This window comes from Humulus lupulus, chromosome 1 (assembly GCF_963169125.1).
Source record: "Humulus lupulus chromosome 1, drHumLupu1.1, whole genome shotgun sequence".
Lineage (NCBI taxonomy): Eukaryota > Viridiplantae > Streptophyta > Magnoliopsida > Rosales > Cannabaceae > Humulus > Humulus lupulus.
In genome coordinates this window covers 272,209,693-272,235,211 of record NC_084793.1, presented here as the reverse complement: position 1 = coordinate 272,235,211, position 25,519 = coordinate 272,209,693, and positions in this window count along the sequence as shown.

The window sequence follows — 25,519 nt, the reverse complement described above, 5'->3', positions numbered from 1 at the left end:
GGGGAAGATCCTGTAGTAGGCATCTTCCGACACTTTCTGTATATCCATTTGTATCTCAAACTTGTTAACGTGAGATACTGGGTCTCCGTACCAATCAAAATTCGGCAGTGTTGGCATCTTGAACTTACTGGGGTTTTCAGCCGCAGTAATCCTCTGTACAAAGGGAGTGCCCCTCCTCCTATCGTACTCTATATGGGACGTTCGTCCCCCAACCAGATGCTATACTGCCTGGTTTAGAGCATCAATCTGAGCCTGAACTGCTTCTGGGACTGCCGGGGCGACCTTTTCTGGGGGAGAGTACTCATCATGTCTTTCATGTCGGTCATAGAGTACGTCCCTTAAGTCTTCATCCCTACGTCTCTGCTCGCTAACTCCTAGCCGATCGAAGACGTTCTGCTGCCTCGGTTGCCCCCCAGCGTTATGGCTAGCTGGCCTATTCTCTCTAGGTGGGGGGCTTCTGCCTCCACCTCTTTCCTCATTCCGTCGACCAGTGTTTCCTCTGTCGCAATCAGATTCATTATAGTCATGGCCATCTCTAAACTGTGGCCGACTACGGCGTGACCGATTATTCACGCTATTTCCTCCTTGGGCTGGCATCTCCCAAGCGTCAGGGTGAGGCCTGCGCTGGTCATTGGGTCTCCGTGCATTGTTTTGCCGTGGGCGACCCCTGACCGTAGAGCCTGACTTGATGTTCCTTCTATTGGCAGAAGGACGTTGCCCCCTGCTCGGTGGATTTGGCTCTTCGTCCCCTGGGCGTCTAGGGTTGCGGGGTGGCTTCTCGGCCCTATTCTTCCTCGGGCTCTGGGGATTGCCTCGATCAGCTTGAGAGGGAGGCTCCTGCTCAGGATCCCTAGCTGGGACATCATCTTGAGCCACAGGGGGCTGCTCCGGCCTATGAATGCTTGCTCGCTGGAGGGGAGGACTAGGATTGGGAGCCCTCTAAGGCGGCGCACTCGGCGGCTGAGAGGCTGGCACAACTTGACTCCGAGCCAATTGGATGGCTGCTTCAAGAGCGGCCATGGCATCCCTCTGCCGGCGGTCCATGTCTGCCTACCGCTCACGCAGCTCCTAGCGCTGGTGTTCAATTTCCCTCTGTTGCATCCCCATTGTCTCCGCAGTATTCTCCTAGTTGGCCCTCAGATTAGCCAACTCATCTTGCAACACCCCCAGTGTTGCCCTCAGCATTTCCGAATCTAACTCCTCCTCTTCAAATTCCAAATTTGGTTCATTCTCAGCCACATTTGGGGGAGGAGGTTGGGATGACGCAGCACCAGCGGTCTGTCCAGCCTTCTTGGATGTCTTCGCCATTAGATTTTCTTACAGTTTTTTATCAATCTCTCAATGAAAGCCCCAGAATGTTGACCCTCGATTTGACCAACGACATGGATTCAAATATACGACAGAAAATGAGACGACAATTAAGAGTTTAATCTAATGGAAAAGAAGAAAACACCAATGATTTTTAGTGGTTCGGCCCCAAAGAATGGAAATGACCTACGCCCACTTAGTGTTATTATTAATATTGAATCTCAAATCTGTGATCAAAGAACTAGGGTTCTTGAGTTTCACAAACCTTGGGAGAATTACAATGAAATGATAGATAATCGCACTATAGCTCTATCTCTCAATATTCGAGAAAAAGATTCAGAGATCAAAAACTCCCTTCCTTGAGCTATTTCATGCATATTTATAGGCTCAAGGGGGGTTACAAGGACCAATGGGCCTTAACTTTCCTTAATAATCGCGTATCAAGGTAATAAAGAGGAAATATTCAACGTAATTATTATAGGATTACAATCTTACAAGGAAATAAATCAAATCATGCGACCAGCCTGATCGTATCTAATAGTTAAGCCTGACGAAGCGATGTGTAACTGGTCGATAACCGAACAGCCCTGTCTTATTTCAAGTCTGCCACATGTCATCCACGTGTGAGAAATACCCACCACGTCATAAGTAACCGTTTTTTGGTAAACAAAATGCATGATTATATGATATGCATGATTATATGATTATATGGATATGTGAAATGCATGTTTATGGGTATTAGATATGCATGTGGGCCCTGTTTAACTTATAAGGGCATATTTGTAATTCTTGCCCGTTGAGGGCATAAATGTGATTATTTGTTGTAAATTGTTGAGACCACATTATTATGTGGATATATTTGCAGTATATGGCTCGAGACGGTTCTAGTGAGCGAATTGGCGAAATAGGCATGGCGGGGATTTATACCCGGCTCGGGGGAGCCTGGGGGTATTTTCGAGAATTTAGAAAATTAATCGGGTATTATTAGACATTGGGTTAATAATTGGTGATTAATTGGATGACGGGATTTAAGTGGCTAAGATTAGGAACACTCGAGGAATTAGTGGGAATTGGAAACAAATGAAAATTATACCCTTAGATTGAGTAAAGGATTAGTTTTATTTGGGAGGGCAAAATGGTCTTTTCCTCAGTCTAAGGATATACTTAGTATTTTGTTAGAATAGCACAGAATAGTACAAAATAATCTAAGGAAAGAAAGAAGGAAAAAGGCTCTCATCACACTCTCTCTCATCCATCACGATTCTTTTCTCTCTCACTCTCCATTGAGGGAAACTTGAAGCTAAGGAACAAAGGGGCCTAGGCTTGTCTTTGGGGCTGGTGCGCTCTGATGAATTGGAAAGGAAATCAAGCTAGAATTGAAGCTAAAAATAGGAGGGAATTTGGGTGATCAAGCTAAAAATACTCAGAGAATTTGTGAAGAAATTTGGTGGCCACTTAATTTGTGAAGGATACTAGTTAGAACCTTTGAATTTTGCTGAAACTATGTTGAGGATTAAGCTTGTTTAAAGTCTAGTTTTGTTAATTAGTTTTGAGTTGAATTTGGGTGCTAGTGAGAGTGTGATTTACTGCTGAATTGGGGTATTAATTCTTATATTATTGTTGGGAATTTGTGTCTAAAGTATATGATCTGATCTGGAACTCGTAGCTGGGTTTGGTTTTAATTGGGAGGCTTATTGGGTTTGAGTTTTGAGGAAGATTGACTAGAAAAGGTTTGAGAGAACCCATATTTTTCTGGGTTCAAAGGGGCACGCCGCGACCCAGTCTTGGAAGCGCTGCGGTGCGTGTGGCCCTTCAGGCCTAGGTTGCTCTCTGAATTGGGGCAAGTCGCGACTCACTATGCCAAGTCACGACCTGCTTGGGAATTTTGGCCTTGGAAGTGTTTCAGGAATTGTTAGGGCTCGGGGGTTCAAACTTAGGTGCTTGAGACAATTTCTACTACCAGGTTTAGTAGAAATTGAGGTCCCGGAGGCTAGTTTTGTCTTCTAGGTATTTTATTTCTGATTTGAAGTTGATGGATATCAATGGTCCTTGTGACTAGGTTTATCGCCAAGGCTCGAGGCTAAAGACCGTGCTCAAAACCAGTTACCTTCTCTGCTCGGAATCATAGGTAAGAAAATGCACCCTTTTGTGTGGCTATGTTGGGACTAAGGTTCCCTATATCTGAATATAATTTTTGTACGATTATATTATGCCTTGTGACCATGAAATAAACAGCCTAAGAATGTCGGGACTAATACTTGTGCACAGGACGCAACTCGGCCACTTAGAGCTGAGGTTAGCTAAATAATCACTGAGCTCAGCCTAAGCGAGCCGGAGTCAGTGGGTTAAATAGAGGGTGCGGCCTAAGGGCATCAACCCTGAGTGTTGTAAGATGAGTATTGATATGTTTATGACTATTAATCTGTTGCTTATAGCTTGTTAAATACTGGAGGAATGACTGGTGAATAAATTGATTGTCCTCTTTGATTAGATGACCGTTATGACATGCTGAATAATTGGTTAACTATGTTTATGGATTATTTGATTGTCTGTATTGTTTATGCTATGTTGTATGGTTTTCTTGTGGGGCCTTGGCTCACAAGTGCTACGTGGTGCATGTAAAGGCAAGGGTAAGGTGGACCAATCTTGAGTTGGAGAGCTCTGGGGGAGGGATGTAAATAGTCAGCTGCTCATCCGCCACGGTCGAGGTATAGTATATGGTCAGGAAAAATAAACCTTGTTATCCCAAAAATCAAGAAGTGAACGACTTGGCAGGCATTAATTACACGTGGCTGACATCTGGCATAATCTGTGCTCGACTATCGACCAGGAAGATATTCAGTATCATGCGATCGGTTTCTTTATACGACCAGCCTGGTCATATGCACATAATACGCGGAGGAGATCTTAGGCAGTTATGATGGAATCCGAAATTATCTCCCATGATTTCCTGAGTATCCGATTATTTAGGAAATAATATCTTTAACAAATCAATGTAAATCTTCCCTGAGCTTATAAATAAAAGAGGAGGGCTCAGGGAAGGGGACTCTTTTTTCCTTTTCTTTTGGGACTTCTAGATGACTTGAGATTAGAATTATCAAATGAGTCATATTGTATTGTTCTTCAGAGGTTGGTAAAACTCATTGAACCCTAGTTCTTTGATCACTCATTTGGATCTTACATCAATAACAATCTAAGTGGGCGTAGGTTATTACCAAATCCTGGGGCCGAACCACTATAAAATATTGTGTTCTTATTATTTTCGTCATCACGTTCTTTTCAACGCATTCAACCACGTCAAGCGTATTTTGACTCCATGTCAGTTGCCCAAAATCAGGGTCAACATTCTGGTGCTTTCATTGAGAGCTTGGTATATCACCGTTGAGAAAACCAATGGTGAAAATTACAAGGAAAACTGGGCAGGCGGCCGCCATTGCACCATCAAACCCACCTCCTCCTCCTCTTGCAAGCATGGCTGAGGATGAGCCACATTTGGACTTTGAGGAGGGAGAAATGGTTGACGCGACGCTAATAAGTACTCTGGGGGAGTTGCACGAAGAGCTGGCCAATCTGAGAGCCAGCCAAGAAAGTGCTGCCGAAATCATGGCGTGGCAGCACCAAGAAAATGAACGGCAGCGCTTGGAGTTAAGCGAGAGGTAGGCGGAGATGGACCGTCGCCAGAGTGAAGCCATGGCAGCCCTCGAGGCAGCCTTGCAATTGGCTAGGAATCAAGCTGCACCTACCTCGCAGCCTGATCAGCCTACGAATGGACCAACACAAAGGGGTCCTAATCCTAGCCCACCTATCCAACCCTCGAGTCCGCAAAGGCCCAAACAGCCTCAGGTGCCCCATGACGATTTCCCACTGGACCCTGAGGCACAGCCTCCATCCCAAGCTGGTCGCGACAATCCCCCGCATCAGAGGCAGAATAGGATCGGGCATCAGCCTCGTAGTCCTAGACGCCATTGGGGCGACAAGCCGAACCTTCCGAACAGAGGACAGCATCCTCCTGGTAACAAGAGGAACTCAGAGTTAGGCTCTGCGGTCCGAGGTCCCCCACGGCATGATAATGCATGGGGACCTAACGACCAACGCAGGCCACCCTCTAATGCTCGGGATGTTTCAGCCCGGGAAGGAAATCGAGGGAACATTCGATCCCGTCATAGCCAATCACGATTCAGAGATGGCAATGGTTATGATGAAGCCAATTTCGGCAGAGGAAATGCCGGTTGGAGGAATGACAAAAGAGGTGAAAACAGGAATCAGCCACCTCAAGATGACCAACTCGGCAGACGGGGCAACCCAGGAAAAATAACATCTTCAACCGGCTCAGAGCTAGTGAGCAGCGGAGAAGAGACGAGGATTTGAGAGATGTGCTCAATGATCACCGTGAGCGATATGGCGAGAACATCCCCCCAGCAACAGAGGCCACAGCGATTCCTATCGCCGTGAAGGCCTAGATAAATGCCCTCAACCAGGCGGTGCAACAGCTGGTCGGGGGAAGAACATCTTACATCGACCACGACAAGAGGAAAGGCACTCCTTTCATCCAAAGGATAGCTATGGCAGAGGCTCGTAGCAAGTTTAAAATGCCTACGCTTCCGTACATTGATGGGTACGGTGACCCGGTATCTCACGTCAATAAGTTTGAGATACAAATGGACATTCAGAAAGTGTCCAAAGATGCTCAGTGCAGGATCATCCCTGCAACACTTTCTGATGCCGCCTAGGAGTGGTTTTTCAAGTTCCCTCCTGCAGGCATAGTTTCCTGGGAGATGTTCGTAAAGGAGTTTTACGGACAGTTCTACGCAGGTCGTGTGCATCCAACCGAGGCAAACAAGCTGGTTGAAATACGCCAGCAGGATAGAGAGCCATTGAAGGACTACATCCAGCGCTTTATGCGAGCAGCAGCTGGAGCAAAAACAGTGGGGGACGAAGGCAAAATGATGGCCATAACCGCAGGGGTTAGGCGTCGCACCCCTCTCTGGAAAAGTCTCCGAAAAGATGGGGTTAGAACTACCCAGGAATTCATGGACCGGGCTAATTGTTACATCAAGCTCGAAGATGCCATTGCCGATGATGGAAAGCCTCCAGGCAAGGATAAGAAGGCAGCCGAGCCCGCCAAAGCCGCCAATGGGTCTAAGCCTAATGGCAACGGCAAGGGTAACGGGAACGGCAACGGCAATGGCAATAATGGGGGGAAACGACCACACAATGAGCCTTCCACCTCTGACAATAAATGAGCCAAGGGTAACCATTATGAACCTCGGTTCACTAACTATACTGCCTTAGTTGAGTCTCGGGGAGAGGTTTATCAGGCCACGAGTTCCAGCGTGCCTTATAAGAAGCTTGCCCCCATTCGAAAGGATATTTCGAAAAGAGACACTACCAAGTTCTGTCGTTATCATAACGACTACGGACATGATACCAACGAATGCAACCAGCTGAAGGATGAGATCGAGTTCCTTATTAGACAAGGACACTTAAGAAGATACGTACTGGCCTCGGGAAATTCCCAACGAGAAGCTCCAGGTGGCAACGAGCAAGAGCTCACACACCAAAGCTCACCACCTTTGCAGCCTGCCCCCGTGACTGGCACATTATTAACCATCTATGGAGGCCCGCACCTCGCGGGAAATAGCGGAAAGGCCAGGGAACGATACGCTCGGACTCTGCTCCACGACTAGGACATCGAGATGATGACTGTGGAGGACCGCGTGCCAAAAAAGGCTCGATCAGAAGAGGGCGGGATAACCTTCTCTGATAGCGATGCCAAGCATGTCCGGCTCCCACATTCCAATCCGCTGGTCGTGGATATCCAAATGGCCAACATGATGGTGAAGAGAGTGTTGATCGATACAGGAAGTTCGGTGAATATCCTGTATAAGTATTTGCTGGAACGCATGAAATTGTCCGTTAAAGACTTGGAGCCCTGCAACCAGACAATATACTACTTCTCTGGTGAGGGACTCGCCCCCGCAGGATCAATCAGACTACCAGCGATGACAGGTACAACGCCTGCTACCAGGACATTACTCGCCACTTTTATAGTAGTTGATTGTCCTTCGGCGTACAATGCCATCATTGGGAGGCCTATACTGGTTGATCTACAGGCCGTCACCTCTATGTGGCACTTAGCCATGAAATTCCCGACAGATGCAGGGGTAGGACGCGTGTTGGGAAACCAGAGGGAGGCCAGAGAGTGCTACAACGCCTCAGTCAAGAAGGCGAAAAAGGGAACATCAAAGAGCACTACCTCAGATAGGTTGCAGATGGCAATTGATACATAAGCCCAATCCGGTGATGAGGTCACCAAAGAGGGTGTTCCCCAAAGTGAGGATAGAGATTTAGATCCTCGCTTTGGGGGTTTTGAAGAGAACGTTGGACCCGTTGAGGACCTGGAAGAATTCCAACTCGACAAAAAAGACCCGACCAGAGTCGTGAAGGTCGGGAAAAACCTGGAACAAACCACGAAGCATGCACTTGTGGAATTTTTGCGGAAGAACCAGGAAGTCTTTGCCTGGTCGCACAAAGACATGGCTGGGATAGACCCTGCGGTTATCAGCCATGTCCTGAACATAGACAGGACTTTTCCGCCCGTGCAACAGAAAAGAAGGCTGCTCGATAAAGATCGATTGAGAGCCTTAAAAGAAGAAGTGGAGAGATTAAAGGAGAATGGGTTCATTAGGGTAGCATTTTATCGATCGTGGGTCTCCAATCCAGTGTTGGTTCCCAAGCCTAACGGCAAATGGCGAACCTGTGTAAATTTTACAGACCTCAATAAAGCCTGCCCAAAGGACTGCTTCCCACTCCCAAGAATCGACCAGCTGGTCGATGCTACTGCAGGACACGAGATTCTCTCCTTCATGGATGCATATTCAGGCTACAATCAGATTAGCATGCATCCCCCTGACGAGGATCACACCATCTTTCGGACCGATATGGGCTTATACTGTTATAAAGTAATGCCCTTCGGACTGAAAAACGCAGGTGCGACTTACCAGCGGTTAGTTAACCACATGTTTAAAGAATTGATCGGGGTAAACATGGAGGTATACGTGGACGACATGCTGGTAAAGTTGAAAAAGGCGGAAGGACATGTGAAGGATTTTGAAGAATGTTTCGATGTATTGAACAAGTACTAGATGAAACTAAATCCTCTCAAATGTTCCTTCGGAGTTGGATCATGGAAGTTTTTGGGTTTCATTGTAAATTCAAGAGGAATTGAGGCCAACCCCGACAAGATAAAAGCCCTGATCGAAATGAAATCGCCAGAAAAGATCAAAGATGTACAAAGTTTAACCGGGAGGATTGCAGCCTTAAGTAGATTTATTTCAAAATCAACAGACAAGTGCGTCCTTTTTTTCAATCTACTTAGGGGCAATAAGAAATTTGCATGGACGGAAGACTGCGAACAAACTTTTCAGGCCTTGAAGGCCCATATGGCACAGCCTCCCATTTTATCAAAGCCAATCGAAGGAGAAACTTTGTTCATTTACCTGGCGATCACTGAAGTTGCTGCTAGTGCGGTACTAGTATGAGAGGAAGAAGGCGTACAAAAAGCAGTTTACTATGTAAGCAAGAGACTGATCGGAGCAGAACTGCGGTATCCTCCCATCGAGAGGTTAGCATACTGTTTAATCTTGGCCTCGAGGAAGCTACGCCCTTACTTTCAAGCCCACCCTATCACAGTTTTAACTGACCAGCCCCTTCGGCAAGTCCTCCAAAGACCAGAGGCAGCTGGGCGTTTATTAAAATGGGCAGTCGAACTAGGGCAGTTCGATATCGCCTATTCACCGTGAGCAGCAGTAAAGGGACAAGTCTTGGCTGATCTTATTGCAGAGTTCACCAAACTCCCAGACAGCGAGCAATGCAAACAGCCCAGTGTGCTTGAGCCCCAAGGTGAAACTCCTTCGTGGAAGTTATTCACGGATGGATCGTCCAACGAATCCCACGCAGGAGCAGGAGTGATATTGATAACGCCGGAAGGGCATCGATTTCACTGCGCCATTAGATTCGACTTCACCGTGTCAAATAACGAAGTCGAATACGAAGCACTCCTCGCTGGGTTGAGAATGGCGAAAGATATGAGCATAAAGACCCTTGATATTTACAATGATTCACAGCTGGTAGTGAATCAAGTACTTGGGGAATATCAAGCACGAGGCCTAAAGATGGTGGCCTACTTGAATAAAACCAAAAACCTGCTAGCCCAGTTCACCAAGTATACACTCCAGCTAATACCGCGGGATCAGAATTCGAATGCAGATGCTTTAGCCAAACTCGTGAGCGCGAAAGATGCTGATACTTTGAACATTGTGCCAGTAGAAAGATTGAGTGAGCCAAGCATATGAGGAATAGAAGCCAGTATGGAAATCCGAATGGAAGATACATGGATGGCGCCTTACTTGGAGTATCTAACAGACGGTGTGCTACCAACAGATAGAAACAAAGCCAGAACTCTACAAAGGCAGGCTGCTAGGTACATACTAGTCGATGGTGTTATGTACAGAAGAGGATATTCAATGCCATTACACATGTGCATTACACCAGAAAAAGCTAAGGAGCTTATGAAAGAGGTACATGAAGGTTTCTGCGGAGACCACGCTGGGGGGAAAAGTTTGGCAAAAAAGATTCTAAGGCAAGGCTACTTCTGGCCGACTATGAATGAAGATTCGATGGAGTTTGTACGAAAATGCGATAAATGTCAAAGGTTCTCCAAAATTCCACGAGCAGCTCCAAACGAGTTGAAACAGATGCAGAGTCCGTGGCCTTTTGCAATATGGGGGATGTATTTGATTGGATCCTTGCCAACCGGAAAGGGTGGAGTGAAGTACGCCATTGTGGCGGTCGATTACTTCACCAAATGGGCCGAAGCTGAACCGCTCGCTACCATAACGACCAAGAAATTTCTTGACTTTGTCATCAAGAACATTGTTTGCCGCTATGGTTTGCGTCAGAAGATTGTTTCAGACAACGGAACCCAATTTGACAGCGACTTATTCACCGACTTCTGCGAAAGGCACAGGATTATCAAAAGCTTTTCTTCAGTTGCGCATCCACAAGCAAACAGGCAAGTTGAGGCTGTGAACAAAACTCTTAAGGACACCCTGAAGAAGAGGCTTGAAGACGCTAAAGGAGCATGGCCAGAGCAGCTGCCTGAGGTCCTCTGGTCGTATAGAACTTCTCACCGAACGGCGACAGGTCATACCCCATTTTCCTTAGCCTACGGATATGAGGCCATGTTACCTGTCGAGTTAGATCCCCCCTCACATCGACGCATAACATACGACCAGGACCAGAACAGCCAACTGATGATGGAGTCCCTAGACTCAATTGACGAAATACGAGAAAAAGCCCAACTTCGAGTAGCTGCGTACCAGCAAAAGGATGCCCGGTACTTTAACTCGAAAGTGAAAGAAAGGAAATTCAACGTCGGTGACTTGGTGCTACGACGAGTTTTCTTGAACACCCGCGACCCCACTGCTGGAGTACTCGGACCCAATTGGGAAGGACCGTACCAGATTAAAGAAGTCCTTCACCTGGGAACCTACAAACTTGCACGGCTAAATGGAGATCTCGTTCCACGCTATTGGAATGGAGAACACCTGCGCAAGTATTATCAGTGAACAATCCTTTTTAAAGGACTGGCTTGTATTAAATTTTACTTTTTACAAGTTTTGAAAAAAGGGTTATCCACGTTGCATGGCTAATCGCTTATAAATGTAAGATGCTTTTTTAGGATCACTCGTAAAGACATGATTAGTCCATTTTTAATACGAGATTATAAGGGACTGTGCGCAGCCAATCATTCTTGCCAACCTTTGTAAATTTATTTTTACAAGTATTTGTTCATTACGTGTGTTGTTTTGCTGTATTACAAGTGTTGAATTTTGCAACGAGCAGTAATGTTCGCACAGGTCGTGGTCAAGGCAAGTGACCAAGGACCTAACACTCCTCGATCACTTGGGGGGCATATAAGGTACATCGATAGCAAAGCATACCATGAGGTATGTAAACACATGAACAAAATAAGTGAAAGCATGCTACGGTACTTAGAGCATTTTTCAAAAAAATTTGTTTTGTAAAATCAAACCTAAGTACTATGCTAAGTTCGGTCATGCGAACAGGTATTATAATAAAAGATACATTATAATATTAGAAAGGCAATCGTTTACACTGCGAGCATTAGCGCTCGGATGTAAATATGAAATTAAAAGGAAAAGACCTTTACACCGCGAGCAGTACTGCTCGGATGTAATTGTTCAAGCATAAGTAAAAAAACTGCCCTCGCAGCAATAAAAGAAAAAAATTGTCTTTACAAAAAGACCCGTGGGACATAAAAGCTGGAACAAATAATAAAAAATATTAATTTTGTTGCGGAGCAGGAGGGTCCTCTGGGTTAGGAGCACTCTGATAAGTCGGAGGTCCAGCCGCAGCATCAGCAGTAGGGGTTTTGGCCTTGGCTCTCTCTTCCGCCTCCAACCAAGCAGTGCACTGCGCCATCAGCGTCCTTTGCAGCCGCTCGGAAAGATAGTTAATGTTGGCCTCCCGATTGTGCCTCCAGAAGTCGTAGAAGCAAAGGAAGGTGGCTTCCTTATACTTCTTCAGAGTTTTGGCACTATCCTCCTCTAGCTCCTATACTCGTCCCTCGAGCTCGCGCACCCGCTCCTCAAGCTTCTTTGCCTCATCCCTGCTGGCGGTCAGATCGAGAGTGAGCTGTTTGCACTCTTGGGTGTGGAGTATAGAACTCTCCCTCCATTTGTACTGCTCATCAATGGCTTTCTTCAGAGCCCCTTGACTTTCTTGAAGCTCCTGGGTGAGGGTGGCTTGGACCTCGCATAGCTGTTCATTCAACTTGGACAGCTCCTTGTTTTCCTCGAGCAACTTTTGCCTCTCATCCTCAAGTACTTGCTTAGCCTGAGTAAGCCTAGAGTCAAAGTTCTATCCGCGAGAAACCAACGCCCCGGTATGGCGCCAACCAGCAGTCAAAGACAGTAGTCCCTGAAAACAAAAAACGAAAATGTACGGAATAGAAGTCAGAGTAAATGATGAAACAACAGAAAGTGACTTACGCTGACTGACTCGTTCAGCCCTCTGTTAATAATTTGGTCGGCCTCCATATGGTGGCCTGGCTGCGTCTGTGCTTCGAGAGCTTGTAGATTCTCTCCCTAGCCGACCCGACCACGAGGCTGGACAGGGAGCCTTCGGACAAGTTGTCCAGAGTCTCACTACTAGCAGCCCTAGAAGAAGGTTGTGGATTCTCAGGCGCGGGCGTCGACTATTCGGTGGGAGGCGGAGGCGTCATGTTTTCCTTAGAGGGGCCAGTGCGAGGAGTATCCTCCATTCGAGCCTTCTTTGAAGGGGTCTTGCTGCTTTCCCCTCGAGCCCTTTTTCTGTCCTTTGGGACAGAAGCAGCAGCAGCAGTTTGGTAATGCTCGAAGAAGTCCTCAGAGTCCATACCTGCGCAAAGGAAAAAAATTCGAACAGTTAGATTAAAGGGTCACGAGGAGCAGAGATCGAAGTGAAAGGATTACAAGTAAAATACTCGAGCTACACCTACTGGTCGTAACATTATCTACTGAACTACCTAGTTCCTGGAAGAAATCTTAGTTTAAATAAGGGGCGTTCCTAAAGTTGTCGTCCCCATCAAATAGATGGGAAGGAATTGGCAGATTATTCAAAAACGAGAATGATATACCGTTTACTTCCGACGAGTCGTCAGACTGATCGGTAGGCTCAACAGCCTTTTGTTTCCCCTTGCCCTTGGGGACCGACGATTCTGCTGCTTGGTGGGGAACAGCAGGTTCCCTGATTGTAACCCCAGTTGGCCTCCTTCTAGGAGGAGGCACCTGAGGTTGCTGCTCGGGTACTTGCTCAGGTCCCACATTAGCGTGAACACCACCCGCCGCGGGTTCGCTAGTCGCAGGTTGGGAGCCCTTAAGGCCATCCAACCTAAGGTTAGCCTCATTGATCAAGTTTTTTACACTCTTAGCAGCATTTGACATACTGGCTAAGAGTGCTGCCCTCGACTCCATTCCTGGAGTGGGGGTCGGGCGTAACCATGGACCTGGAATAGTGAAGTATTATGACAAGAAAGATTTAAAGCGCAGGAACTACTGTTTTAAGGATCATTATTTTCCTTACCTCCTCGGGTGAAGGCCAGATTGTCCGCGGCGATGTCGAGCGTAAGGAAGTACTCCATATGATACTTCCCCACGTTGGAGATATGAGTGGTCTTGGACAGAAAGGTGCGTCCGGTCTCCTGGTGGCAAAAGTAGAAAAACCCCGTACCATCTTGGTTGGGGTTGGACTTGAGATCAAATAGATAATTGAACTCATGAGGTGAAGGGGTTGGCCATTTCTTGAGTTTATAAAGAATATAGAGCGCGGCCAGCATCCTATACCCGTTTGGGGTAATTTGAAAAGGGGCCACCCCAAAGTAGTTTGCCACCCCTTGGAAAAATGAATGAAGAGGCAGGGTGGCACCCACCTCGATATGGTATCTCGACCAGGCGCTATAAGCCCCCCCTGGCAGGTTGGCTTGCTGGTCGATGGAAGGTCTGACTAGGGTTATCCCCGTCAGATTGTACTTATTTAAATAGTTGCTGATCATGCGAATTGTCACCGTACTTGGGGATACCACATGCCACTCGACAGCCGGCTGGTCGGCATGGCGAGGACGGGCACGCTTCTGAACTTCGGTTTCAGGAGGGAATTCACCTCGACCACTGGTCGAGGGAGCATCAGCAGGAGGCTGACTTGGAGAGTAAGGGTTGCATCTTTTTCTAGCCTTGGTCTTTGTTCTGGCCACTTTCTGAGTAGGAGCTGGTGGAGGATTTGGGTTAGAACGTGAAAATGGAATTTCTGGAATCAGCGTGGATGGATTCTCTTCGCCCTCGAGCAGTTGGGCCAAGAGTTCGTCTTCGATAGGTCTTTCTCCCCCCCAAGGGTCTTGCATATGAACTGCAAACAGACAATGGAGGAGATAAGACACAATCCGCGAAGTAGTGGGAGGAGTTGGGATAACGTTGCTCGTGCCTAAATAACCAGCAGCATCCTAGTCCTACACTAACTTCAACGTGGGTAGTTTAAAAGACGGATAGAAACAAAAAGGAAAGAAAAATGTTTTCTGAAAAGAACTTTTTCGACTCCTGAAGGGCGGGAAATTTTTTTGGTTTTTTCACCTGGCTTAAAGGTTGAATCTTTCGTCAACCTAACGTCCTAAATCAGAGATTCTATATATCAAGGTATCGACCTAACCTATACAAGGCATAAAAACGCACTTTTACCTTGCAATAGATGGCTTATACCAAGAAACTCTTAAAACCATATTCAAGAACGCAGAGGTCATAGAGTACAGAAATGGCATGCATGGCGTAATAGAAAGCTTAAAGAATGAAGTTCTTACCTGGGCGAAAATGGAGAGTCGGAGAAAGATGGAAACTTGAATCGGAAGACTTGCAGCAAGACGTGGGACTGGTTTTCGAAGCTCTGAACTCTGGTGCAAGTTCTTGAAAATATTGGCAAAGGTGATGGGTAAAAATTTCTTAAAAGAGAAGAAAAGCCTATTTATAGGGATCGAAGGGACAGCCAAAAGGCAGTAATCATCACTTTCCACTTTCAAAACGTGGGGAAGTGTATAAGCCGTCAAATTGCCTTTTTGGAAACTGAAAAGGCTTGATTAGACATAATTATATCACAGTTTTCGAAAATGCACGAGGATTCTGACAGACATCATGGGAATATGAACGGTTGTTCCCTTAAGTTTCTTTATTGCTGGTCGCACTAAACAAACTTGGGGGGAAAATGTTATCCCAAAAATCAAGAAGTGAGCGACTTGGCAGGCATTAATTACACGTGGCTGACATCTGGCATAATCTGTGCTCGACTATCGACCAGGAAGATATTTAGTATCATGCGATCGGTTTCTTTATACGACCAGCCTGGTCATATGCACATAATACGCGGAGGAGATCTTAGGCAGTTATGATGGAATCCGAAATTATCTCCCATGATTTCCTGAGTATCCAATTATTTAGGAAATAATATCTGTAACAAATCAATGTAAATCTTCCCTATGCTTATAAATAGAAGAGGAGGGCTTAGGGAAGGGGACTCTTTTTTCCTTTTCTTTTGGGACTTCTAGATCACTTAAGATTAGAATTATCAAATGAGTCATATTGTATTGTTCTTCAGAGGTTGGTGAAACTCATTGAACCCTAGTTCTTTGATCACTCATTTGGATCTTACATCAATAACAATCTAAGTGGACGTAGGTTATTACCAGATCCTGGGGCCGAACCACTATAAAAATATTGTGTTCTTATTATTTTCGTCATCACATTCTTTTCAACACATTCAACCACGTCAAGCGTATTTTGACTCTGTGTCAGTTTTCCAAAATCAGGGTCAACAAACCTAAAATGCGTATTTTTCCATTAGAGTGGCTTGTGATTGTATATGACTTTTGAAATTTCGTAAGCTGACCTTTAAACCCTATTTTGGGGATCTCATGTACCAAACGTTTATTTAAACGAAATTTATCTATTTATGACCGAAATCTTTTAACCCTAACTCGATTATGGTTCTAGTGTCACATTTTTAACTAAACAACTTGATTAGCAAGTCTTGCACCTTTATAAACACACAGTGTAACTGTCTTGGTTTTCCAGGGCGTTACGTCTATGGTCACATAGCTAGGGCATAGGGCCCCGGGTTGACTCTATTGTCACTATTTCGGGCAGTGGGCCTCAGAATAATCCAATGATCATTTATTTGTAATTGTATGCTTGCATGAGTAGGTTATTACTGTTGGGCATGCTAGATAAGTATTTGGAATATGCATTTACTGTTCATGGACATGTTTAAGTTTTCTTGCGGAGCCTTGGCTCACGGGTGCTATGTGGTGCAGGTAAAGGAAAAGGAAAGCTTGACCAGCCATGAGTTGGAGAGCATCGATGGCGTCATGTACACATGTGGCTGCTCATCCACCACGGTCGAGGATTTCTCAGAGGAAGTAGGGTTGTATCCCTTAATTTTCCGCCTAGGACGGCTGATTGTACTTTTGAGTTGTATATACCCTTTTAAACATCTGGTTGTAATATTTTGGGATCTCATGTATGTATTAAACTTTTAAATGAAAATTCAACAGTTCCTTTGACCAAATTTTTTATCCCTAACCCTTGATAATATCCTTAGTTACACGTTTATGACCAAATGACTTGATTAACAAGTCTGACACTATTTAAAATACACAGTGCAATAGTCCTGGATTAGGAGGATGTTACAATGATGTCTTACCACTTCCACTCAGGAATACCTAATTTTTGTAACAATTCAGCTTGCCTATGGTATTCAGGCTTCACCTGTTGATAGGTTAGGCAGTTTGCCCATACTCAACTACATCTTTCTTCACCCCTGGCCACCAATACAAAGATTTCAGGTCCTGAAATATCTTCACGGTGCCTGGGTGCAATGAATAAGGAGTGGTATGAGACTCATCCATAATCTCTCATCTAATACCATCATCAATCAGAACACAAATCCGATCCTTGTAACTTAACATGTCTGTCTCAACAATGGTAAAGTCCATAGCCACTCCAGTTAGACTAGCACTGGGAATAATGTCACTACGGCGCTAAAGTCTTGCCTTGGATAGAAAGGATAAAGCCTATCGCACCCACATCGTCCGCCACTACGGTGCATATCGCACCCGTGTAATGGCCCCACGATTACGACCTTCTTTATGCATATAATGTCGATAACAGCCTCATGACCGATAAACCATAATCACAACCAATCAATACAAGTAGTTATAACAACAAAGGCTTATATAAATTGGACATTTACCTTTGAACAGATTCATGGCACGGTCATACCCTTGTCCTATAATCAGGGCCCATGCCATACACTCGGTGCAAGTGTTAGTTTTATTACCTCGAGTTACTTGCAAAAAGTAGTACGTTATAGAATGTTATCCTTTTCCCAAGCCTAGAGAAACCCAAGTCACAACACAAATGATATAATTATTAAGAACTAATTCTGATAATGGGCCTCAAGACTAAGCCCTAGCTCTCAAGACCTTGGATCCCACTAATTTGGATAGCAGAATCATCCTACAAGCCTCCCAAGGTAACTCCCCAAAACCCTAACTAAAATGCACCCAAACTGCATTGGCACCGCGACAAACCCCTACAATGCTGTGACTCTAAAACAAACCGAGAAGCTCATTTCTCAAACATGTCCATTTTCAGCTGCGACGCTCCAATAGATAAAGACCTTTTACTATCCAAAAATCCCACATTAGAGCCGCAACACCCTTTGGAAGGGCCACGACAGTCAGAAGGCGCCCTCAAGTGGGCTGCAGCGCAACCGCGAGAAAACCCAGAACTGTGAATTTTCCCTTGTGTTCTCAAACACCAAAATCGACCCAGACTAGATTCTACCTCATCCAAGAGATAATTTCAACCCCAGATCAATAATATCAACCACGGGCAACATAAAAGTACCATCAAAACATTCTAAATCACACCAAAATCCCAAACAAATTTTTTTTCCAAGAGCACCCCAGAAAGAACTCACAGAACTTCAAGTGCAAACTTACCTCTCAGAAAGTCAAATTCCCAGCTGATATGGTGGCCTTGATGGCTCCTATCCTTAAACAAAGCTTCAACTCTTCACTAGAATGCTTCATATCCAATAAGTTTAGCCCTAATTTTTGTGTGTTTTAGTCTTAGAACCAAGAAGAGAGTAAAAGGGAAAGAGAGAAAATGTGACTGACGGATGAGCTTCAGAATTAACTAAGTCTTTATCTATTCTAATGAAAAAAGACAATTTTGCCCCTAGCTCATACTATCCTCCAATTAGTCCCCTAATGCCATTTTGGTCATTTAGCTTAAATCCCCACTAAACCTCAAATTTCACCACCAATTCCTAATTAAGTCCACTAAACCAAACATTTCTCCCAATCAATCCCATTTATCAATAAGTCTCGGTAGCATTGCCAATTAAAAAAATACCCCTAGGCTCACCCCAAGCTGGGTATCAATCCCCATTGTGACTTTTTCTTCTAAATTTCTCAAAAGGATTGACTCGTGCTAGATATCACAAATATATCCACATTATAATGTGGTCTCAAGCACATAGCATATAAAATTACAAATATAACCTAAACGGGTAAAAATTATAGAAATTCCCCGAGCTGGAGTGGCCAATCCTCAAGGCAACGCACTCGGGATCGTACTACCTGTTGCATGAGACTCGAGGTAAGAAAACTGACACTTGCATCGAGTGTAGGGCATGGGCCCTGATTTTAGGACACGGGTATGGTAGTGCCATGAATCTATTTAAAGTTAAATGTCCAGTTTATATAAACTTCTGTTGTTATAACTATTGGGAATAGTTCCCTTAAAGCAATTATAGTTGACAAATGTTTTATATGAAATAAATAATTTAATTGAATTATTATATATATAGACTATGTCTGATATTATGTTGATAATATTAAATAAATATCATAATATTCTAAAGTTTATCTATGTGGTCTTAATCTAATATTGATATGAGAGGATCGAGATTAAGATAATAAACTTGAAAGAGTTCGTAGTAAAATAAAGTTATGGAATCTTTAGATTAATTGCTTCTAGTACGGTTCACTAGTATTATGAATACAAGTGACCTAGATCCAGGTCACTAGTGTAGTAGGGCACTTTAGTGAAGGTACTTTATATATAGTGATACATAAAACTGGATCAGATGTGATTTGTTAATACTTGTTTAAACACCGTTTAATAGTATTAATCAAGCACATAAAACGATGATCATATACACATTGATCTTATTCCTGAGGTTACTACGAACTCCTATATACATCATCTGATCCTTTGATTAATGCATTATGGTTTGTCAGAATGATCAAACTAAGAACAATTATTTTGGGGACTCAATGATATATATGGTTGGGGACATAGTTTAATAGATATGGAATCTATACCTTCTTATAGATTGAATAATGGTTCCCTATTGGGTTGACTTTTGGAACTAAAAAGGTTATGAGCGCTCATGTCGCAAACTTGTTGTGACACAACCTTCACTAGTAAAGACAATGGTACACTAGGAACTAGACACAGTTAAAATGGTAAAACTGTAATTTTATTCCCTTTTAATTATGAACAATTAATAGAGGATTAACGTTGTATGTAATGATTATATCAATGGACACTTTATTCTTTAGTAAAGTACTCTGTAAATATATGTCTATAATTGTTAAGAGTTCAATCTCATATTTATACTGGAGTAATCATGAGATTAATAAATATGATTATTAAATCAAAGAGCTTTGATTAATAATCTAATATTTATTAGAGCTTGATATTATAGGTGCACAGTTGTAGCGTCCCAAATTTGCTAATAAGGCTTAGAGCCTTGATTAGCGTGCCGGGAGGGCAATAATTGATTTAATTATGTTAATATGTGAATTTAATGATAATATAATTAGAAATGCATGTTTAGGTGAATTAAATATGCATGTGGGCCCAATTTGGTTAGTAGGGGCATATTTGTAATTTTATCCCGTTGAGGGCATATCTGTGATATTTGTATGTTGTGATTGATACCACGAGTGAGTTGTGATTGATACCACGAGTGAGTGGTGATATACTAGTGATGTGCGATTCGAGACAGTCTTAGGGAGCGATTTATCTAAATAGTCACAACGGGGTCGAATACCCGGCTCGGGAGGAGCCTATGGGTATTTTGGGAACACAGTTGGTGTTCAGGATATATTGGGTAACGGGTAGTAATTTAGCAATTATTTGGACATGTCGGGATTAAGTGAGGATTTATAGGAACACTCGAGGAGTTAGCGGGACATGGCAAATGAAGAAATTACCCTAGGGAGCACTGAAGGATTTAGATAAGCTTAAGGGGTAATTTGGACATTTGACTAAGGGATATACATGGTTTTTGGGTGCTGAACTTTAGAAGAAAACAGGAGGAAAAGGTAGAAACTCTATCACTCAGCTCTCTTTCTCTCTCCCTCACGTTTCCCCCTCTCTCTCTTGGTCTTGGAAGGGTGTTGAGAGTGCTGAAGAAAGTTGTCCAGAGATTGAGGATTCAAGGCTGGAATTTGTGAGGATAGAAGCTTGAAGATTTGGGGAATTAGCACAGGCCGAATCTGTAACAAAGGTAAGGATATCATACTGAATTCTCTAAGAATTTTGATGTAACTTTTGGGTATGGCGGCCTAGGTTCAAGGGGTGATTGAAGTCAAGTGTTAAGTTAGGTTGTGAAGAGGGTTTTGCTGGGTTCCTTGGATGTTTTATTAGTTTTGCTTTTTAGATACAAATCCTAGGCTGAATTTTGGGATAAAGGCTCAAAATTGATGAGTTTTAGAGAGATTAGCTCATAAAATTGTGATGGATTTCTAGGTTTCGAAGGCCCGAACAACGACTCTACTCTTCAAGTGTCGCGGCCCGCTTGTTTGAAGAATCTAGAGAAGCCTCTGGTTCGCCCAGGCGTAGTGGCATGAGGGAGCATGTCGCGACCCTTGTCCTCCAACAGGGAGGGCCTTGCCCTCTGATCGAGTAGCAGTCCATGACCCTAAAGGGAATGTCGTGGCCCTAAATGGAAAATAAGATAGGTTAAGGCTCTTTGCTCGTGAACTTAAATGTTAAGGCTCGGGAAGGATCCTACTACCAAGATTAGTAGAATCCAAGGTCTCGGAGGCTAAATTAATATTTCGTAGTTATTTATTGGTTTAGAACTTGATGGATGGTTATTATGAATGCATTGTGACTAGGTTTTCAGCGAGGCTTGCGATAGAGGATTGTGCTCAGGATTGCGGCATTCAGAAAGCTCGGGACACAAGTAAGAAAACTATTGTACCCGTAGAGCAAGGCGTGGTCCTATTGTTTGAATTGTTGGGCATGGTCCTAATGTTTATTTTTTGTAAGTGTTTACCCAAAAAATGGCTGCTAATGATGTGGCAAGGATTTCTCACATGTGGTTGAAACGTGGCGGAAGTGTTGTTCGACTATGGACCAGAGGCACATCACTTCGTCAGGCTTAACTATTAGATACGACCAGGCTGGTCGTATAATTTTATTTATTTACTTCTAAGATTGTAATCCTATAATAATTGCATTGAATATTTCCTCTTTATTACCTTGATACGCAGTTATTAAGGAAAGTAAAAAGCCCATTGGCCCAGGTAACCCTCCTTGAGCCTAAAAATATGCATGAAATAGCTTAAGGAGGGGACTTTTGGATCTTTGAATTTTTTTTTCTGAATATTGAGAGAGAGATATAGTGAGATTATCCATCATTTCATTGTAATTCTCCCAAGGTTTGTGAAACTCAAGAACCCTAGTTCTTTGATCACGGATTTAAGATTCAATATTAATAATAGCACTAAGTGGACGTAGGTCATTACCATTTTTTGGGGCCGAACCACTATAAATCATTGGTGTTTTCTTCTTTTCCATTAGATTGAATTCTTAATTGTTGTCTCGTTTCCTGTCGTATATTTGACTCTGTGTCGTTTGCCAAATCGAGGGTCAACATTCCGGTGCTTTCATTGAGAGATTGATAAAAAACTGAGAAAATCTAATGGAAAAAACATCTGAGAATAGTGGACAGGCTGCTGGCGCTGCACCATCCCAACCTCCTCCCCTAAATGTGGTCGAGAATGAACCACATTTGGAGTTTGAAAAGGAGGAGTTAGATTTCGAAACGCTGAGAGAAATGCTGGGGGTGTTGCAGGATGAGTTGGCTAATTTGAGGGCCAGTCAGGAGAATGTTGTGGAGACAATGGCGCTGCAGCAAAGAGAAATAGAATGCCAGGGCCAGGAGCTGAGTGAGCAGGAGAAGGACATGGACCATCGGTAGAGGGATGCCATGGCCACTCTTGAAGCAGCAATCCAATTGGCTAGGAGTCAGGATGCATCAAGTGCGCCACCTCAAAGGGCTCCCAATCCTAGCCCTTCGCTCTAGCCAGCAAGCCCTCAAAGGCCGGAGCAGCCGCTTGTGGCTTAGGATGATGCCCCACCTAGGGATCCTCAGCAGCAGCCTCCGTCTCAGGCTGGTTGAGGTAATCCCCAGCGCCAGAGGCAGAATAGGGCCGGGCAACTGCCCCGCAACCCTAGACGCTCAAGGGATGAAGAGCCGAATCTACCGAGTAGGGGACAGCATCTTTCCGCCAACAGAAGGAACATCATGTCAGGCTCTGTGGTCAGGGGCTTCCCTTGGCATAGCAATGCACGGGGACCCAACGACCTGAGCAGGCCTCCCCCTGACGCTCTGGAGATGCCAGCCTAAGGAGGAAATAGTGTGAACAGCCGGTCACACCATAGTCAGCCACAATTTAGAGATGGCCATGACTCTAATGAAGTTGATTCCAGCAGAAGAAATGCTGGTCGGAGAAATAAGGAATAAGGTGGAGGCAGAAGCCCCCACCTAGAGAAAATAGGCCAGCTAGCCATAATGCTGGGGGGCAACCCAGGCAGCAGAACGTCTTTGTTCTGCTAGATGTTAGCGAGCAGAGACACAGGGAAGATGATTTAAGGGACGTACTTAACAACCGTCATGAGAGGCACGACGAGTACGCTCCACCAGCATCGGTTGCCTCAGCAGTCCCAGAAGCTGTTCAGGCTCAGATTGATGCCCTGAACCAGGCGGTACAACAGCTGGTCAGTGATGAACGTCCCATATTGAGTGCAATAGGAGGAGGGGCACTCCCTTTGTACAGAGGATTGCTGCGGCTGAAACCTCCAGTAAGTTCAAGATGCCAACATTGCCAAACTTTGATGGGTACGAAGACCCAGTATCTCAAGTTAATAAGTTTAAGATACAAATGGTTATACTGAAAGTATCAGAAGATGCCCGCTGCCGGATCTTCCCAGCGACACTGTCTGACACCGCCCAGAAGTGGTTCTTTAAGTTCCCTCCTGCTAGTATAGAATCTTGGGAGATGTTCGTAAAATAATTTTACGGACAATTCTACACGGGTCGCGTACACCCCACATAGGCCAACCAGCTGGCGAGATATGCCAGAAGGAGGGAGAGACCTTAAAAGAATATGTCCAACGCTTCATACGAGCAGCAGCTGGAACCAAGACAGTGGTCGATGAAGGTAAGATGATGGCTCTAACTGCTGGGGTTAGGAGCCATTCACCCCTCTGGAGTAGCCTCAGAAAGAATGGGGTAAGAAGTACCCAGGAGATTTTGAATTGGGCTAATCACTATATCAAGCTCGAAGACGCGATTGCCAATGAAGGGAAATCGCCAACAAAAGATAAGGGGCCGAAGGAAGAACCCGCCAAAGCCTCCAACGGGTCGGAAAAGTCCAATGGCAACGGCAACAGCAGTGGGAATGGCAATGCTAGGACCGGTGAATGGTGGAAAACGGGTGAACAATGAACCCTCAGCTTTTGAGAATAAATGCCCCAAAGGCAGTCGATATGAGTCGAGATTCACCAACTACACGGCCCTTGTCGAAAGCCGAGCAGAAGTCTACCAGGCAACCATCTCCAGCGTGCCTTACAAACGACCTGCACCTATAACGAAAGATATCTCCAAGACAGATACGACGAAGTTCTGTCGATTTCACAACGACTACGGGCACGACACCAATGAATGTAACCAGTTGAAAGATAAGATTGAGTTCCTGATTAGGCAGGGACATATAAGGAGATATGTGCGAGCCACATGAGGATCCCAGCGAGAGGCTCAAATTGGCAACGAGCAAGAACCTGCATGCCAACACTTGCCACCCCTACCGCCAGCTCCTGTGGCAGGAACTTTACTCACCATCTGTGGAGGCCCATACCTTGTAGGGGACAGTGGGAAGGCAAGGGAACGATACACTCGAACCCTACACCACGACCAGGACATCGAGATGACGAGTGTGGAGGATCGAGAACCAAAGAAAGCTCGAACAGAGGAGGAATTAATAACCTTCTATGAAGACGATGCCCAGCACGTACGATTCCCGCACTCTGATCCACTGGTCGTGGACGTGCAAATTGCCTACATGATGGTGAAGAGGGTGTTGGTTGACATAAGAAGCTCGGTCAACATCCTGTACAAGTCTTCACTGGAGAGAATGAAATTGTCCGTCAATGACCTAGAGCCATACAACCAACCCATATATGGTTTTTCCGGCGAAGGGCTCGCCCCAACTGGGTCATTAGGCTTCTAGTTATAGCAGGTACTGCACCTGCTAACGGGACATTACTCACTACTTTCATAGTAGTTGATTGTCCTTCGGCATACAATGCTGTAATTGGGAGGCCAATTCTTGTCGACCTACGAGCCGTCACGTCAATATGGCACCTTGCCATGAAATTCCCAACAGACGCAGAGGTAGGATGCGTATTGGGAAATCAACAGGAATCGAGGGAGTGCTACAACGCCTCGATAACCAAGGCCAAGAAAAGTGTATCAAGAGATATTCCCGGAAAATTATTGCAAATGGCAATCGATGCTCAGGCCCAGTCAGGTGATAATGTCACCAAATAGAGCGTTGCCCAAAGGAGGATAGAGACTTGGTTCCTCGCATTGGGGATTTTGAGGAAGAAGTAGGACCCATCGAGAAACTTGAGGAGGTCCAAGTCGATGAAAAACATCTGACCAGGGTTGTGAAAGCTGGTAAAAACTTAGAGACAATAACAAAACAAGCACTGGTGGGGTTTTTGAGGAGGAACTAGGAAGTCTTCGCCTGGTCACACAAAGACATGGTTGGAATAGACCATGCAGTCATCAGCCATGTCATGAACATCGACAAGAGTTTCCCAGTGGTGCAACAGAAAAGAAGCCTGCTCGAGAAAGATAGATCAAAGGCCTTAAGAGAAGAAGTCGAGAAGCTAAAGGAGAATGGGTTCATCAGAGTGGCATTTTATCCATCGTGGGTCTCTAATCCCGTACTAGTTCCCAAGCCGAATGGAAAATGGCAAAGATGTGTGGATTTCACAGACCTTAATAAAGCCTGCCCCAAAGATTGTTTCCCACTCCCAAGAATCGACCAATTGGTCGATGCCACTGCAGGGCACGAGATTCTCTCATTCATGGATGCATACTCCGGGTATAATCAGTTTAGTATGCATCCTCCTGATGGGGATCACACTAGCTTTCGGACTAATAAAGGGCTTTACTGTTACAAAGTAATGCCCTTCGGTTTGGAAAACGCTGGTGCAACTTACCAGCGACTAGT